Source organism: Canis lupus, chromosome 10, assembly GCF_048164855.1.
Source record: "Canis lupus baileyi chromosome 10, mCanLup2.hap1, whole genome shotgun sequence".
Taxonomy (NCBI): Eukaryota; Metazoa; Chordata; class Mammalia; order Carnivora; family Canidae; genus Canis; species Canis lupus.
This window is the reverse complement of record NC_132847.1, coordinates 14,963,991-14,983,412: the sequence shown is the minus strand read 5'-3', so window position 1 is coordinate 14,983,412 and position 19,422 is coordinate 14,963,991. Positions and strand designations below refer to the sequence as shown.

The 19,422-nt window shown below is 37.3% G+C and overlaps 1 long non-coding RNA gene across 5 annotated transcripts in view; it reads right to left on the bottom strand.

The window, feature by feature from the left end:
* Nucleotides 1-19,422, bottom strand: part of LOC140641247 (uncharacterized) — a 104,288-nt gene that overhangs the window by 15,063 nt on the left and 69,803 nt on the right. The window contains exons 8-10 of one of the 5 annotated variants that reach the window (XR_012037793.1): nucleotides 18,987-19,046; nucleotides 18,664-18,792; nucleotides 14,149-16,899 (exon numbers count right to left, since the gene is read on the bottom strand). The exons of the other annotated variants lie outside the window; for them this stretch is intronic. This is a non-coding gene — a long non-coding RNA (uncharacterized lncRNA). Of the gene's footprint in view, nucleotides 1-14,148; nucleotides 16,900-18,663; nucleotides 18,793-18,986; nucleotides 19,047-19,422 lie in introns of those variants that run through there. 5 annotated transcript variants of the gene reach the window in all.

Below are 19,422 nucleotides of genomic sequence, written 5' to 3'. Positions count from 1 at the left end.
TCTAATGCTACAAGTAATGATACAGTACGTGGGGATGGAAAATATAGGGGGAACTCAAAAGTAAAGGTGAGGAATTAAACATTCTATGTCTTAATGCAGGGAATGTTAATGAAATGAACAGAGAGGTAGCACAAAGGAGCAGTAAAGAACCTAAAGAGAAGGAGGGAGTCTGGATTCAGGGCAGAAAATGGAAAAAGCCAGGCTGGTGGTGAAACAGGGAAGGAGAGGGAAGAGAAATCATGATAGGAGACAGCTCTGAAACATAAATAGGCCATAGTAATGATTGCATGAGTAGGGCGGGGAGGAATTCTTTTCTGCAAAGTGCAGAAAACAGAACCCTGGTTTCAGGGTATGTCAGGGGAAATGGAGGCAGTAGACATGGTCTGCTTATTTGAAAAGTTCAGCAGCAAAAGGGAAAAAAAATTACAGCAGTAGCTGTAGAGGGCACCTGGGTCAAGAGAACATTTTCTAGGAGAGGAGAGAACTATACATGTTTGAAGGCATAGGGGGACAGCTGTGGGGAGGGTTTGAAGGTGCCTGAGAGGGTGGGTGGACAGAAATGGAGAATTAGGATCTTGATGGGACTGGGAAGAGAGGAGCAGCATGGCACAAAGAGGGGCTCTGAGCTTGAGAGGATTTCTTTCTTGTGGAGACAGGGATAAGAAGTGACAAAGTCATGTCTCTGAGTCACTGTAACTAAATGCGCCACAGATGATGGCTTGATCTTACCAGTGATGTAAATGCAGTATCTGAGGGGGCTGATAACTCCCTTCTCTTTTACTACCACTTCTTAGGCCCACTCACAATTAAAATGTGTTTCTTCTTCCCTGGTTTGATTTCCACTGAATTTCTTTATTTTTTCTAAAGATTTTTAAAATTCGTTTGAGAGAGCATGTGCAAAACAGTGACATGAATAGGGCGAGGGGAAGAGGGAAAGGAGGGAGAGAAGCAGACTCCCCACTGAGCCAGGAGCCCAACATGGGACTCTATCCCAGGACCCTGAGATCATGACCTGAGCTATAGGCAGATGCTTAACTAACTGAGCCATGCAGGTGCCCCAGAATTTCTCTCATTTTTATCAAAATTTCTTCTCATCAGCTGTCTTTTCTTCCTCTTCATTTTTATATGCTTGCCCTGCCAGCCACATCAGTGTCCCCCATGCTGCCCATATATCCCTGGGGTCACCTCTCCCTATCCTGTGTTACTTTGTTTCCTTCTCTTCTGGGAAAGGAATCATCCGTGCCTTTGGAAAAGTACCACTAGAAATTAATGTATTTTGATTCTTGCCTGTGTTGTCATCCTTTCTTGATTTTCAGTTTGGTTCTTCCTTGGAGCATGATGTGTTTGAGGATTAATAATAGCACTTTTCCTTCCTTTAACCGTGCTGTTTTTCCACTTTCAAATGTGAGTCATTTTTAAGCCAATGGTCTCCAGAGTGGAGGCACATGGCCCAGGGGGTGAGCACAATGAAATACAGAAAGGAAGTATCATAATGTCCCTCTTTTCTATTTAAAAAATATGAAGGAAATTGACTTTTACTTCTTACCTAGTTTGTATATTACACTATCTTATATCAGACATGCTATACACATGTTCAGTGTTGTGTAGCATATTGCAGTTTATGTGTGCCAGATTTAGTTAGTCTGTGCCTTTTACCACGCACTTCAATGAAAGACCATTCTTCATTAAAAAGTGCAAGTGACTTTAAAAGGTTATGGCAGAAAAACCATGGAGTAAAGGTTATACTCGTAATGCAAGCACAGGCAAACAACTAGACATTGGCAGAGTTGTCACTATTACTTTTCAAGCAAGCTCAACATCAGCCAATATTCATTTAAGAAAAAAACAAACAAACTGTAAAAAGATCTGACACGTACTTAGGCAACAAAATTGAAATTATTAAGAAGACTTTCAAATATCATTTTATGCATATCAGTGTTAGAAGTGGTTATAATCTCAAGTGTATATCCTGCTTTTTGGTACCACTTAATAATGATACTACATGCATATAATTTATAAATAAATAAATATGCATGTATTGGAGGATTTTTGTTCAACATCATTTTACTAATAGGAATGTACCATAAGTTTGGAGACCTCTGATCTAGTGCATTTTTTATTGGAGAATATGAATAGTTTTTTTTTTTCATGAAATGACAAAACATTAAGGTCTCTATAACATTAAAATGTAGCTTTGAGAACAGAAGATTTTCAGGGCTTTTACAAATATACTTGTTTCTCCTTAAGTCACTATACAGCAAAAGTCAAAAGTTTCTTTATTGACCAAGATTTGTAAAATGCCCTACGGATGTGGACAGACACTCTACTGAACTGCCACATAGCACAGGCACTGATGTTTAGGTTGGGTTACTATTTGCTCTGCATATCATAGTATGTCCAAGTAGCCAGTGCAGAATGTGGGCCTTGAGTGAGGGAATGATGAACACTCTTTGGAAACTTAATTTCACTCCTGCCATGTTTTGAATGTCGTAATTCTAAAGTAGCATTTTTAGCTGCTTCAATAATAGATATGCTTATTTGGAACTTCAGTTTTCTCCTTGGAACACTATCAAAAGGAGTCTTCTCAATGGTCTTGCTATGCTGGGTGACAAGCACTCTAATAATCCTGTCCTCAAATCCTTACCAAGACCATCCGGCACACTTCATTTTCTGGGATTACATGATGTTTTCCCATGAGCTATCACTGAGACATAATCGCAAATGCAATTTGATGGACTACCATTGATTCAAATAGACTATTACATCTAATTGGAATCCTGCAAACTGTCTTTCCCTCCAAGATTTTAGAAACTCCATGAGGATTCCCATGTGTACATATCATTATAGTTTAAAATTAAAGTGAACCAGTTTGGTATTTTATTAGTGTTTTGTTTAGAAACTTAGAAGCTAGATCCCTGAATTATTAGCTCATTCACATCTACTTGGTGATGAATACTATACAACTGAAAAGACTAGTATAATTTTTAACTATAAAAATAACTTTTAAAATAGAAGATGTCTGTGGCAATGACTGCTTCAATTTATGTAGTTCTTTTTTAAAAGTTTTCAAGGTACTTTAGAGACTTATTAATTCTCACATTTCTCCCTGGAGTGGATAATGAACAGATTAAGAAAATTGAAGCAATGAAGTCACATGGTACTCCCAAGCTTCATTAGTAAGCGATGAAGAAACAAAGAATATAGTCAAGAATCACCTTGTGAAAGAGTTCCACTAGACCAAAAAGCTTTCTAAACAGTACAGTTAGAGTGTTTAAAATGATGATGTTTTAATAAATTATCTACCTAATAAAACTAATGTCAACTAGCCTATGTACTGTCAAACCATCTTTGTGTGGATTGCATGATTTTTAAAAACAGATGTCTGGTGAGGTAGTAATATGATATCTCTAAATGATGATTCTGAGACACATCCTCTTAGGATAAATATTTACTTAAACAGCTAAGATAAACCTCTTGAGACAATCTAGACTTTTACATTCAGAATATTGTTGGGCTTGTAGGAGAGCTCAGAGAACAAACAGTCTCTCTGCCCAGGAGCTCCAGGCTCTAGTTATCAAAAATTGATGTGGGCTGAAGAGCTAAGAGAAGTGCTCTAAGGCACAGAGTCTCTTCATAAGTGTAAGTCCATCTGCTTTGTAAAGAACAGAAAAGGTGGAAGAAAGATTGCAAAATATCTCTTGAGGTACCCAAAGAAGTTGGTGGTAAGACAAGAAAGGAAAGAGACTCTACAGAGCAATCCCAAAAATCTTGCAACTGGGTAGTAAAATATGGTGATATATAAAACAATTCAGAAAGCTGGTGGCTTGGATGTGAAACGTGGACATACCTCTGGAGTATTTTCAATGCTCAGATCTCAGTTCCTCCTGATGAAGGGACTGTAATCCCACCCTCAAAATATTTCAAGTGAATGGCGAACTGGGTTAAACTAAAGCAGCAACAAAGTCCAGACACAACACAGATACACACACACACACACACACATACACACACACACCTCACCTCCAGTAGGTTGACAGAGAAAGGAGCCTGCACCTCTGAAAGTAAAAATTATTTTAGACTCTTCTGTCCTCTTATATGAAAAGTCTGCTGCATACTTCAAGGTTACAAGACACACAATTAGGCAAGAAAATGGCATCCATGGTCAAGAGAGGAAATAGTCAATAGAAAAAGGTTCAGAGATGGACCAAATGTTGGAGTCATCAGAAAGTGCTTTCAAATATACATGATAGAAAAGATAAAAGATATAGTGGAAATGGTGCACCACATTCATGAAGAAATAGGGAATGTTGGCAGATGTACAAAAAAAGTTTTTAAAATCAAACTAAATGGAAAAGCTAGAAATGAAAAATGTAACATCAGGGAAAATTCATTAGATACACCTGAGAAAAGATTGCACACAGTAGAGGAAGATTTCAATAAATTTGAAATAGTCAATATAAAATACCTAAGTTGAAAAAAAAGAGTTAAAAGAAAAGCAAGGACCATCTAAGATCAGTGGGAAAATAACAAATAGTTCAAGAAGAGGAAAAGGACAATGGTGCAGAAGTAATATTTGATGAAATAATAGTTAAGAACTTTGTAAAATTGATGAAAGATCCAAGCCACTTGCAAATCTAAGGAGGATGAATAAAAAGAAAACCACACTGTAGTCAGTTACTAAAAAACAAACAGAAAAAGCAGCGCTTCAAAGTAGCTGGAGAAAAAAGACACATGTATATAAGTGAACAGCAATAGAGAGGATAGTTATGTTCTTTCTAGTTATAGTGGAAGCCATAAGACTAATGAAAGACGTCTTAAAAATGCCAAAAGAACAAAATAGAACTGTCAACCTAGCATTTTATATCTAGCAAAAATATCCTTTAAAAAAGGAAAACAACAGAATTACATTTTCAAATGGAAGAAAGCTGAAATTATTTATTTCCAGGGGACCTTTACCACTGAAATGCAGAAAGAAATTCTTCAGGGTGAACCAGATAATATCAAATAGAACTCAAGAAATTTTTTAAAAAATCCTTTTATGTTACAGTTATATATATTTGTTTTTTAAAAGACCACGTGTTTAATGCAAAAACAGTACCAATGTATCATGAGGTTTTTAACGTATATCAAAGTAAAGTAGAAGACAAATATAGAAAAAGTAAAATAGAAAAAGTAATGGTGGAGGGGTACATGGAATAATACTATACATTTTTTATACTATTTATGAATGAGTATACTATTATTTGAAAGAAATAAAAATGTACATTATATTCAGATCCTCTATTAAAATTTTGAATAAAATGTTTAACTTAATTAATATACAAAACAAAATAGAATTCTCAGTAATACCCACTTCTTCCCCAACAGGGCAGGAAAGAAGTTACAGAGATACAAAGTACAAATGGAGTAAATAAAAAATTAACACCCAGGGTGCCTGGGTATGTTGAGTGTCCACCTTTGGCTCAGGTCATGATTGAGCCCCACATCAGACTCCCTATTCAGCGGGGATCCTGCTTCTCCCTCCACACCTCTCCCACTTGTGTGCTTTATCTATCTCTCTCTCAAATAAATAAAATCCTTAAAAAGTAGAATAAAAACAAAAAAAGCCACACCAATTGGGGAAAATAAAGCACATTAATAATGCTATCAAATATAAATTGACCAAATGCTTCACTTAAAAGGCAAAGATTTGTAGACAAGATTAAAAAGTAAGACCCAACTAAAAACTATCTACAGAAAACACAGGTTAAAAGTAAAATGGAAAGAATATATATATATATATATATATATATATATATATATATATATAAAATGTATCCATTAAATATAAAAAAATAATAGTTATATTAACATCAGAAAAAGAAAATTACTAGAGATAAAGATATTCCATATTAGCAGAAGATGAATTTGTCAAGACATAAGTTTTCAGGATAAAAATCAGTATATTTCTATATAATTGGTATAAATTGATATATATTGATTCTGTAAAATTGATAAGATGGCAGTAACAATTACATTTATAGTAACATCAAAAAACATCAAATATGTAAAATATACAAAATATGGAAAAGGTCTATTCATTGAAATTAGAAGACATGGATGAATGAAATTAAAGACTTAAGGGCACTTGGGTGGCTCAGTTGCATAAGCATCTGCCTTTGGCTCAGGTCATGATCCTGGCTTCCTGGGATGGAGGCCTGCATTGGGCTCCCGGCTCAGTGGAAAGTCTGTTCTAGCTCTCCCTCTGCCCCTCTCCTCTGTTCTGCTGTCTCTGTCTCTCACTCAGTCTCTCTCAAATAAATAAATAAAATCTTAAAAAAAAAAAAAAAAGAAGACTTACTTAAATGGAAAGATACAAAATGTTCTTGGTTAGGTAGAAACAACATACTCATTTTCTATAAATTGATATATAGATTGAAAGCAGTATCATAATTCCAGCAGATGAATTTTGTTGGAAGAAATTAATAAATTGGTTCTAAAATTCACGTGGGATGCAAAGGATCTAAGATAGCCAAAACAACACTGAGAAGATAATTCCAGAAACTTATCTAATTTTAAGATTTTATAAAGCTATGACAATCAAGACTGTGTGCTTTGGCACAATGTTAGACAATAGTTCAGTGGAGAAGACCTGGAATTCCAGAAACAGACAAGCACACATATGGCAAGTTGGGTTTTGATTGAGATACCAAGTCAATCCTAAAGGGATAGCCAAGTCATGTTGAACAGATGTTGCTGGGATAATTAGAAATGAACAGCAATCCAATTCTCATTCTTTATATGAGCATTAATTTGAAATGGTCATGGGTACAAACATGAAGCTCAGAATCATAAGATTCTTTGAAGTAAGAGAATATCTTCATTGCCTTGAGATAGAGTATTAATCATAAAGACAAAATTAATAGATTGGGCCTCTTCACAATTAAGAATATTTGCTCATCAAAAGATACTATGGAAAATGCATAGGGAAGCCACAGACTGGGGAAAAAATTATTGCAGCAAAATTATCTGAATGGATACCTAGAATAGCTAACAGGCACCTGCAAATCAATGATAGAAAGACAAATATCCCCACCTCCCAAATAAGTGAGAGCAAAGCTTAGGGACTTGATGAAAGAATATGTGAATAGTCACAAAGCTCATGAACAAGGTGCTTACTGTCATCAGTCATCAAGCCTATGCCATTAAAACCATAATAAGTTACCACACAAAGGATCAACAAAGGCTTCTAGAAGGATAGGGCAGTGGGTGAGTGTGGCTCTAATATCTTAAATTTTGATCACATTTTTCAGTTAACTTCAGAATCTGATCCAAAGAGGTCAGTTGTTAAAAAGAAACCACAGGCCACTTAGGCTACAGTCCCAAGTCAGCAAAGGGGAGTTTAATACCTCATCCGATTGCCCTTTTAACATCCCCTTGAAATTTAGTCTTAATGATCAGAAAGCAATTTTATGGTGGGCGCCAATGAGTCTGCCACATGGGCCCTCCTCTACTCCCAAAGGAAGATGAGGTAATCTGCTTTCTAAGATCCTCTACCCCCGCACCCCACCCCAGGGAAATCGACCTTGCCTCAAACAATCCTTTCCTTTTGCTACTGACTTTCTTGTTCCACTCCACTTGTAAAAACCTTCCATCCTTCCACTTTGTATAATGCAATGGAGCTTTCCTCTTGGTAGATGGAATGCTTGCTGTCCAGGTCATGAATCATTTAATAAATCCAATTAGAGATCTTCAAAACATACACACACAATGGTATGCTATTCATAGTCACAAGAATGACCAGAATGAAAAAAGAGATGGACATCTCCAAATGTTGGTCATTAAAGCTAAATTATTTTTTTTTTGTTTTAATCTTTAGGTTCATTAGAAAATATATTGCTCATCTCTGGACTCAGTCAGATTTTTTAGAATTCCTCCTTCATCAACCTCAGAGTTTCTTATCACTGATAAACAGGCCCAGTAAAAAATTACTGGAATTGTTGAGATCATGCCTATACACAAAAGGAAACCACCTCAGCAACAGCAACAAAATATTCTCATTTTATCTGGAGGTTCAAATACGTATACTTTGTCAAATATGAAAACTGAATTTTAAAACCTCACAGAATACTAATTTTACTAGAAGTCATTTAAAATTACGATCTATTTGTGGAAAAAAAATTATCCATGTACTTTAACTGATAATCAGCCCACAACATACAAGGAAAAGGAATGACAGAGTAAAATGGGAAAGAGAGGAAAAATAGTATTAATTCCCTATGGTTTCAAAGAAGAAAATCAGAAAAAATTAAAAATCATTACGAACATAGCGTTTTCATGATTAAGATAAAGATGGAATGAAAGGAGATAAGAAACAAAGGGAAGTCTTTGTTTTTCATTTATTCAGAATAATTGCATTTCTCGTAATGTGTCCCATTCTCATCATTTGAGGGCAGGACCTCTTAATCTGATCCCTAAATTCATATAGACAGTGAATCAAATCAGGATTGGGAAGTTCCTCTCATCTTGCTACTTACAAATAATCTACTACTTGACAAATAATCTGTGTGAGAAATATGAAGTATTTATTAACACAGAGCTATTCAGAGTTATTGATGAAAAGGAAAGATCCATCATATAATTCCCAGGGCACTGAAGGAGATTCTACTTTATTGATTCAGTAGTTAATAGAATCAGTCATTTATATGACCTGTTAAAAATGATTTATATTTGAATGATGAATTTTATTTGGCCACTTTGAATTTTTTGAAGTAGGGAAGGAAAACAATTTGCTAAAATGAATAGTTTGTTCATTTCTTTTTTTTTAAACTTGGAGTTCAATTCACATGACAAGAATGAATTGAGGAGTAGTTAGAACACAGTCATGGAAAAGAAACAAGTGAGTCTTTAGCAAACCATCTTCTTGGCTCGAAATAAAGTGGGGTAACCAGCTGTTGTATTTTGCTTTGATGGTAGCATTCCCTCTTCTTTCCATGCCTTTGTTGTTTTCCATTGTAATAAGTAAATACAAAAACTCAACAGGGTCCCAAGTCCCACAAATACAGTATCATAGTATTCCCTCACCTAAGTGGTTTTATCTGTTTGGTTTCTTGTATTTGAAAAAACAAGGTCATTTTTGGTAGATCTCTCTTACTTCTAAATAAGCATCTATATTTGGGTTCTCAGAACCTCCATAATGTGCTCGAGTGTTCTAAAACAAAATTTAAGAGCATTCCCATTGTGGCTAAGCAGACCTACATCTACCTTTGACAGCTACGCGATCTTGGGCAAATCATTTAACTTCCTAGCTCTTTATTTCCTGTGTTTGTAGAGTATTGCACACAGTGGTCATTGTGGTTGGCCTCCAAACATCATTCCACTTCTGATGATTTGTCTAAGATATTTGTTGCCATGCAAGCTCCTTTCCAGTATTTGTTTCACACATGGACAAGCCCGTGCTACTTGGAGTTTTATTTAGAACAATTGTAATTATAAACAAGACACAGAAGAGTGGCTAGTTCTATTATTGTATGTGGACAAGGAATTACTCAATTGCTGGTGGCAGATATCTCCTGACCATGAGGGTGGTCAAGCTTTAGGATGAAGCCAACACATCCAGGGAGGATGAACACACTGAAAGCTCTTTGATGATGCTCTTGAGGATCTGATAAACCTGAAGCCTTCTATTTAGGCTTCTGCTCATTACATAGTCCGTTTGACTTGCAACAAAAAGTTCAGTAATAAGGGCAGAAACAATAGACCGACTTCATAGAGTTTTTTATAAAACTTGAAAGAAATAATGCATATAAAGCACTTAGCTTTATATAGTGCCTAGGTACATGGAAAGTTCTCAGTTAAATGTAGTTGTTGCTGCTGTTCTAGTGAAAAAACCTGGGAAGATGTGAACTTCTTTTTGTTTGCAGGGAGGGGGTCTCAGAAAAGGAACAAGGTTTGAGCAAGATCTAATCTCTCAGCAACTCTTCCCACTTGTAGTAAGACTTTCTCATGTACCCTCTAACCTCACATTTTAATTCCTAACCTTTTCTCCTCTGTTTGGGTATCTACTGATTTCTATGAGGTTTTCTTCTTCCTAGAGTTTTTATTCTGTTAAATGCCTTCATATGAAATGAAAAGAGTTAGTGATGAGGAAGTCAACTAATGGCTTTTCTTGTTTGCTCCATGTTTCCAAAGAATTACAAGACGATCCTCTCATCCAGGGAATGCAGACCAGGGGTGTGGCTCATAGCTTCTTTGCTTCCTTGTGACAGGAAGGAATGACATCTTTTTGCTTCAGCAGTACAGAAAGTCACATTCCTGGGTACTTATAGAGTATCTACAGGCAAAGTTTGTTTTTGAAAGTGATAGGAAGACTGGGAGCATCAAGGTGGCTTTTCTGAAGGTAAAAAGGCTAACCCCTGAGTCGTGAGAGGAAAGGGGTGCTGTGACTACAAAGATGGCATGAATTGCATTTCTGTGGTCTGAGGGGTAGAGACCATTGACTGGTCTCAGGAGTTGTGCAGTTCTGCTGTTATGTAAGTGGTGGGGATTCCTGCCCTCATTCACATCTCTCTGACCAACATATGTCATGGCCTGGGGAGCTGGGATCAAGTCCTTGTGCCTGAGCCTGTCATGACACCAGTGGAGTCCCTTGCTTTTATGAGAATCACCGAAGCCCAAACAATGAGCAACTCATTAGCAACCAACAAAAAGTGCCATCAGAGGCCTCTTCACAATTTTCCTGAACCACACAAGCCCTGGAAGTCCCGGTGTTTGACTAGGAAGGATATGGAAGCAATAAAATATTAACCTTTGTGTGAACCTTGGCCATTGAAGCTTGGAGGTAGATATGATTTATTTTAGAAATAGGAAGCGATGTTACATTTTATGTACCTAGAATAGCAGAGGCAAATTCCCTCGTGATTCAGACTCCTAAGATGCATGGTTTGCCAGGCTAACTCATGTTTTATGCTCTGATACCTCCAGGCTTAGGCCTTTGCATTTCTGGAAAACTCCAAATACCAATTTTTATCGTTATTAACTTCCTTTGTTATAATGAGCCCCTGACTATTAAAATACTCAAAAGGAAAATATTTATTTTTCTGTCCTTTTTTCTGTTTTCATTTTTCTCTCAACTTATGAACTGGAGTTTAGGGTCAGATATTAGAAAGACAAACCAGTTTTCTGCATGTTATGTAGTAAAACAGTTATTACACCATTAGTAACAGATTCCATCCAGAGCATCTCTCTACCTGACAAAGTGTTTGAAAGAGGAAACACTTAGTGAAAGCTTTAAGAACAAAATGCATTTCAGCTAAGGCAAAGTGGTATACAGCGCATCAAAATACAGAGATTAAAGCATCAATTTTTCTCTATCACAAAACTGTTCTACTTGTCATTTTAAGAAACTAGCCTATCAAGCATATTCTTTGATCACTTATAATAGATTCTTTCTGACTGGTTGTCAACCTGGAAATTAAAATGCCTAGTTGAGAAAGCACAACAAGAACTTTGGTTAAAAAAAAAAAAAGATTAATCATTTGTTCCAAATACTAAAGCCTTCTTTGCTAGGATAAAACAATCTAATATCATTAGGAACTCTTTTTTAGAAATCACATATCACATCTAACATTAAATTAAGGTAAACTAATTATGTTTAATACCTATGATGCGTTTTTTTATCTCTCAATTTGGTCCTTGACCATCCATGCAGTAGATTTTGTAAGGGTATTAAATGACTAGTAAGAGAGCCATCCTTTAAGAGCTAAGTCATTTACATATTTGATTTTTATTGTTAAAAATTATTATATTTTCTATCTTTTGACATGTTAAAGGAAGGACACAAAATCAACAAACACAGCTGGGCATTTATTACATATAGTCCTTCATTGGCAGTAAGCCTTAAGTAATTTAAAAAAAAAAATTGACTTTCTCCCTTCTAGTTCATGCAAGGAGTTTTTTTATTTTTTTAATTCAACAAATTTTTATTCAAACAAATTGTTTTTTATTAATTTATTGAATAAAAATTTGTGCCAGACATTAGGCACTTAGGACAATAGAACAAAGATTCCTGCCCACATGGAGCTTATTTGTTGTGTGTGTGCCAGATGGAATTTTTTTTTATTCCAGTAGAGTTAACATGTGCTCTATTAGCTTTGAGTATGCAATGTAGTGATTCAACACTTCTATCCATTATTCAGAGCTCATCCACATCGAAATTTGGATTTAAAGAAATGGCCTTATGAGGAAAGGAAAAAATCAGTAACATATTCCTAAGGGTTTACTTATAATAATTAAAAAGTAAAACACATGTTAGCTAGTTAATATAATCATCTCCTATATAAATCTGTTTGACATAACTGCATGCATGTTACCTATCACGTCTCTTTTCATTTCATGATTTTAACCTAGTTCAAATGATTCACATCACAGTCCTAACTTAGACACCTGATTCATCAGTGATAGAGACAAATTGAAATTCCTGATGTGAGTATGTGAACATAAAGCATCAAAGTGGTCATTAAAAATAAGGTAGCTATCTATTTGAACAAGAACACAAAAAGACAAGATCAGTCATTGCAGGACATAACCAGATCCATCACTTTCCTTGCCATGGACCAGATAGCGCATTTTCTATTTTATATCTCTACCATGTGTTTTGCTGTGTGTCTCCTTACTAATCAATAAAGAATTTATTTTAACTTATTTATATTGGATATTAAAACAAATGCAGCTAATACAACACCTGACATCTAGTCTTCCCAGACTGGGAAAGGTCAAAGAAGAGGTTTTTTTTTTTTTTAATTTATGTAGTCATGTTTTCCAAACTCTGCTCTCCAAAGCACTAGTTCTCAAGATAAGTGTTGTCTGTTAAGAAATGACATGGTCAAAGATGTTTGAGGAACTATAATGTATGTAATCCTATGGAAATCATATTGTAGTATCAAGAAAAGTTCCAAGTAGAGAAATGAAAATTTTTACAAATAAAATGACACTAGATTGGATTAAGTCTGTGTGTGTATATGTGTGTGTAGCTGAGGGGGTGTATCTTAGACACTGCCTTAGATCTGTTAGCAATCTTAACCAAGTCTTATAGCCACATACTTGAGTGTTTCACTTTGAGAATCTTTTCAGAATAGGAATGAGAAATAGTTTTATTTTTCATTTTTTTTAAAAGATTTTATTTATTTATTCATGATAGTCACAGAGAGAGAGAGAGGCTCAGAGACACAGGCAGAGGGAGAAGCAGGCTCCGTGCACCGGGAGCCCGACGTGGGATTCGATCCCGGGTCTCCAGGATCGCGCCCTGGGCCAAAGGCAGGCGCCAAACCGCTGCGCCACCCAGGGATCCCTAGCTTTATTTTTCAAATCAGCAATTCCTCATCCCTCTCTGGTCCCTTGAAATTTTGCTCAATGATCTGCTATCTCATACACCTTTGCAATTAAAGAAGCCATCTGACCCTTTTCACATTCTACCTAAAAATTGTCTTACTGTGATCTCGAAGATAGTTAGCTTACTTTCTTTCTTCCACCTTCCCACCAGAATCAGTTTTCCACTTGTTTCACTACTAAGTCATCTGGGGCACCATTTTTCCAACTTTCAATAAACATTTTGTCAATGTTTTTCCAGCCTTTGCTAGCAGTTTCCTTGCCATTTTTATAACCATCACTGACAATTTAATTACTGTTATTTCTGCTCCTGCTAATGTTTGCTCTCTGACCATAGGGAGCCATCTTTGGGTGCCTGGAGTGTGGTGGTATTCTCAGCATAGTTCTAGCTTTGCATCTTGCCTGGCCATCTAATGGCTATTCCAGTTCCTTGTGCTTTCTTTCCTTGTCATGAATCCATAGAATGAATCCCATCTATCTATCTATTTACCCTTCCTTCCTTCCTGGTACATGGACTACATAATTTATTACCATAATTTATTGACACCTTTGAAAATGAAAGTAGACACTATAAATATTCTTGGATAACTGGCAAAAAGTGAGACCCTCCTGAGCAGAATGAGATGCATGCCTACCACATTTTTAGGTAATCTGGGTTTCTGTCTCCTATGTAAACATTATAAATAGCTGGAAAGGACATTATGAAGATATATATGTAATAAAAACTATATATATATATATATACATAAAATACATATATTACTTCAGTAAATAAGGCTTCCTGATACGTGGACATAGTTTAGAGCTAATCAAATTGTGAAAAACAGCCCTAGCTCTGAATCTTGAATATCTGGTTGTAGATCTGGTTAGGGTTCCTATACATTTTAAGAAAGTCTTGTATAATATTGTGCCTTGGTATTTGTCAAAAGTTTTGTTTGTATGTCGTTAGGAAAATCAGGCTTTCACCCTTTTTAGATACTATGTTTAATTATGAAATCCAGAGTTGATAATACAGTATGAACAAATTAAGCTCAGTGATTTTAGATAATAATGCATCATTTATTATATTAATGAATGTACTCAAGGGGAACCTGGATCAGTTAACTGTTTGACTCTTGATTTTGTCTCAGGTCATGATCTCAGGGTTCTGGGGTCAAGCCCTGCATTGGGCCCCCTGCCAAGTGGGGAGTCTGCTTGTCTCACTCTCCTGCTGCCCCTACCCGCACACCATCTCTCTCTCTCTCTCTCTTTCAAATAAATAAAAAATCTTTCTAAACAAACAAACTCAAGAAAATTTTATCATTTGGTCAGTCTGGCTGACTTCCTACCAGAAATCTAAAAAGGCAAGAGTAGAAGATTGTTCCATGCAGAAAGAAAGGCATGATTCAATCCAAACCTCATTCTATCAGCATTCAGATGGCTCAGCAGAATATGAGAATTTCCTCTGTTTAGAGTAAAATAAGCCAGCAGAGAGTGAATTCTATCTTCCCAGGCCTTCCATGTGTGTGCTAGGTGCTCTGGAGCATATTAGTTTTTCAGAAATTCTAGAAACTCAGGTGGTTATTGAAGGACCTTAACTTACTGAAAATGTTCCTAAAATTGCTAAATCTCTGATGTATGGGGAATTAGTCTGCATTTCAGTGTTTTATTCTATGCCATTTGAGTATAGTAGCTTCTATCATTTGCCTGTGGCGCTAGGAAACCTGTTTCATGATTTCCTTCTATCAGCGTTTTTGGGTTTGGATCAGTAAATGTGCCAGTTGTCTTTATCTGCTGCAGGAAGCAATTTTGGTGGACAAAACAAACTATTCTTTTAAGAGACTAGTTTCTATCCTAGGAGGTGACCTTGGACACTGGGGAAAAAATAAATATGAAAGACCCTAGATTTAGCTACAAGTTGCATTATCTAAAAACAGAGTTACTCCTGCAGGGTGGTTGAGAATCCAGGCCTTGATAGTCAAGTACAGTCTGTAAAATCAGACTTTACATATAGAACCCTTTGAATTTCATCCTTTGGTATTTCTTTAAGGTTCTTAGCCACACACAATGTGTGGTCAACGTGTAGAGTTTTGGAAATGGGTACCAACATGAGCACATACATCACCTAACTATTTGGGGAACATTTAGTTCAGTGACCAAGTTATATGTAAAATATTGTGTTGGATATAAGTCAGGGGACGTGGGGAACTTCAGAGAGGTGAAATACAGGCAAGTAATGTTAAAGTAGCTTTCCTCTCCAAAAATGACTGTTGGTGTTTGACTATGTGATCTCAAGGTGTCGGCTATATCTGAACTTCTAAACTTTGAATGCATAGGGTAGTATGCTTTCTGAAAATACAGAATTCAAGTCAAACTATTTCATATATATTTTATCTCTGCAAGATATAAATCAGTATTTTCTTTACATTTCCTCCCTAGAAATGTACTATGCATGCCAACACACTCTGCCATTAAGAAATGTAATTATTTGCTCTATTATTTTTTCCTCTAGAAACTCATTTTCTTTTTCCAGTTAACAATGCAGAATTGCTGTGGGAGAGGCCCTAGCTCTGGGGTAAATCTGTTGCATAATTTGAATAAAACGGATGTTGTAGACAGACAGGTGGATGTGTGCTCGTCTGACTTCCCTCCAGGGGTGGGGGGTTCCTTGTGAGCCCTTTCGCTGGACACATTTCATTTTCCTGAGTTTATTCAGGAGTCAATGTTGGCTTATATGGATTCCCTACTAAGGTGGAGCTGTATCCTTTGGGTTTACTCTGTATGAGTTACAGTATTTCAGGCTTTGCTTTTTGCTGTGAACAAGATTGCAGGGGCAGTCTCCAAGGACCCTGAAGTCCTGGAAGGATTTGATAGGGGTTTCAACTTAAACTTGCATGTTAACATACAAATCAGAGGGGCTTTTTGCTGTATGATGAACATGAAGATGATTCTTTCCAGACAGATCATTGTCTATTAAACTGTGAAAATGATTTGGGTCCGCAAGCCCAGAGTCAAAGGGGAATCAGAGCAGTCTCCATAATCATCACTAACATTCCCCCACTTCCAGTTATATATCTGTGCTACATACACACACACACACACACACACACACACACACACACACACACTTGATATGCAGCCTTGTGCTTGACATAATCTCAAAAGCCAAGAGGGATTCAGAGAGCCAACCTAACATCATAGCACAGTGAGTTGTTGAGCTGGGATTCAAGTCCAGGTCTCGCTGATTGAAAAGTCCAGATTTTTCCATTACTCCACGCTCTCTCTCTCAGGACATCATGAAAAGGGAATTGTGAAGTCATCTAAGAAATCGTTTACCCCAAATCCTCATTTCACTTCGAAGTAATGGAAAATGGAAGCTTTGCCCAAGTGTCGCAGAGAGCAAAGTCTAAACTCAGAAATGCTAAGCCTCCGTGTAGTATCCTTTCACTTAGTGTGAGACGCATGCAGAATTTCCAGAGAAATCGACTTTTTCTTGCACAATAATTATTTTCCAAGTTGCTCTGTCATCCGCAGTTGCTTTAACACATCGCAGTTCTGTTCCAACATTAACAGGAAATACAACCACATGCAATTAAAATTATTATCACTCTTGGTGTATGCTGTTAGAAACCCACCCACTGTTATGCACGCACCATTGATGATTTTGCCCTTGGGATGATGGGGAGAACATTCACATTGGAGACTCTTGAGAGAGTCATAGGGAGGCCTCAAGCAAAATCCTCTTGGTGTTGGTGAGGGAGAGAGGCTGGGGGAAGCTCCCTGTGGGCTTCCCTCAAGGGAGGAGTTACTGCTTTGGTTTACCCTTTGATTTTCTGCACCTGTCTCGTGCCCTTGTCACCACATCACCTGTCTTACCTTTAAACTAACTTTGCTTGTTTTTATCTCTGCACAGCCACATCTAAGCCAAACAAAACACAAGTGCACACGTACATAAAGGGGGGAAAACACTGAATAAAAAAAGATAAAGATAAACCATAGGGAAATACAAACACAGTTGATGGCCTGGCTCGAAATCTCAGTGCCATATGATTGCTGATCCTGTTTCCTTGTAGTGGAGAATTTACCCACAGAAAAGCCTCATATTAGAGATGTTCCTTGGACTTGCTTCTAGCTTTCTGGCCTCTCTTTTCAGTAGCCCAGAAACAGCTAGCAGCCTTACTAATAGGATCTCAGGCTTTCATATTCATTCATTCTTTCACTCATTCACTCAATCATTTATTTCTACCAGCTATGGTTAAGACATGTTCCTTTCACATTAAAAAAAATAAATCCTCTAGTAAGGGGCACCTGGGTGGCTCAGTGGTTGGGCATCTGTCTTCTTCTCAGGTCATGATCCCAGGGTCCTGGAATTGAGTCCCATGCCAGGCTCCCCGTAGTAGCCTGCTTCTCCCTCTGCCTGTGTCCCTCTCTCTGTGTGTGTCTCTCACAAATAAATTTAAAAAAAAATCCTCTAGTGTTCTAAAGCAATCTAAAAACACTGTTTTAAGAAGGATGCCTAAGCCTCACCAACCCCTCATGGTTCTACTGCTCCATCTGTGGGTATCACACACGCTGAATCTTATCATGTCCTTTATTAGGTCCTGTCTTTCAGAGGACATTTCATCTTTTTTATATTGGCTTCTTTCTTAAAAAAAAAAAAAAGGAATCCTCACACCTTTATATTACCTAAAGGAGAAGGTCTTCATAAACTTTATTAATAAATGGTATTTATTACCACAGATAATGGGCTACATGCTCCATTCATTTATGACTGAGTCCTTATTGCATTGACAGACTATCTCTTGCTCAGGAGGACTCTTAAAAAGAAAGATTAACCCCCATCCCTACCCCCACCCCTGCACCACCTTGCTGGTTGAGTAATTATTTTAAAAAAATAAAAATCCACACCTCTGCAAGCGGGCACACACTCGCCTCAAGTCCCCATGACACTCGTCCCGAAAGGGCTCCTAAGCCCCTGTCTGCCCTGGATCCTGCCAACTCCAGCCCTCGCCTCCACATTTCCCTTTCTCCTGCCTGTCATTTTCTCCAGACTCTTATTATCTACAATATGAAATGCTGTGCGCTGATAGATATTGGCAGAACCTGGTTAAAATTCATTTCACATAGCTTGCTCTTACTTCAAAGGAACAAAGGTTTTCTTTTCTTTTTTTGCTTTCTTTCTTTCCTTTTTTTTTTTTTTTTTTTTTTTTTTTTTTTAATCCTAAGAACAGAAAACCAAGTTATCTTTGTGGTGTTAAGCATGAAACTGGGTCTTTGTTTGAAAAGCAACATCTGATGTTTCCTCTCTTTTCAACTCACACAACTGGGCCCTTCTGTATTACGCATCCTCAGTCCCCCGGCTTTGGGATTTTTGTCATGTCAGGAGCTGCTGACAGCTGGCAGACTGCTGTGTGAAGAGGGATACTTCTCCTCGCCAAATTCCTGAGCCTACGAGGCAAAGAAAAGGCCTCTGTCTAAAACAAGGGGAGTATGTTTGCCTCGATTCTCTACTGCTTTCATGCAGCTGGTATTTGTCGCAGGGGAGGGTGGCTCTGTGCATCTTAGAGCGGAGCATGATCTGGTCCCTACCTCAGACCCCTCCCAGCCCTCTGCTCCACCGGGCTGCCCTGGAAATCACTAACCTCTTGCGTTTCCCACGTCCCGACAAATTTCCAGTCAATTCTACCTCCCAGGAGTTCAGCCTATAAATAATAATCGAAAATGTGATCTTTGATTAAAACATAAAAGCCCCAACATTTAGCAGCTGAAACATTTAAGCCATGTGTTTTGTACTGATTGATAGGCGTGGGTTGGACAGAGAAACCGGAATGAAGATGATAAAACAAGTCATTGTTTTGGGCAGGATGCTGGGCAGAGTTTTCTGCCTTTTGTTAGCGCGGCGTGCTGCATTAATGTGGGTCAGTAGTTGGGACACCACTAATGTCTAGCACATCAGAAGTGTTGACTCGCTTATCACCATCTGTCATTTAAAGAGATCTTATATGAACTCCGCTGCTGTCAACCTCATAAAAGACTTAATTTTTATACTTAGATTCTGGATAGACCACAGAAGGAGAC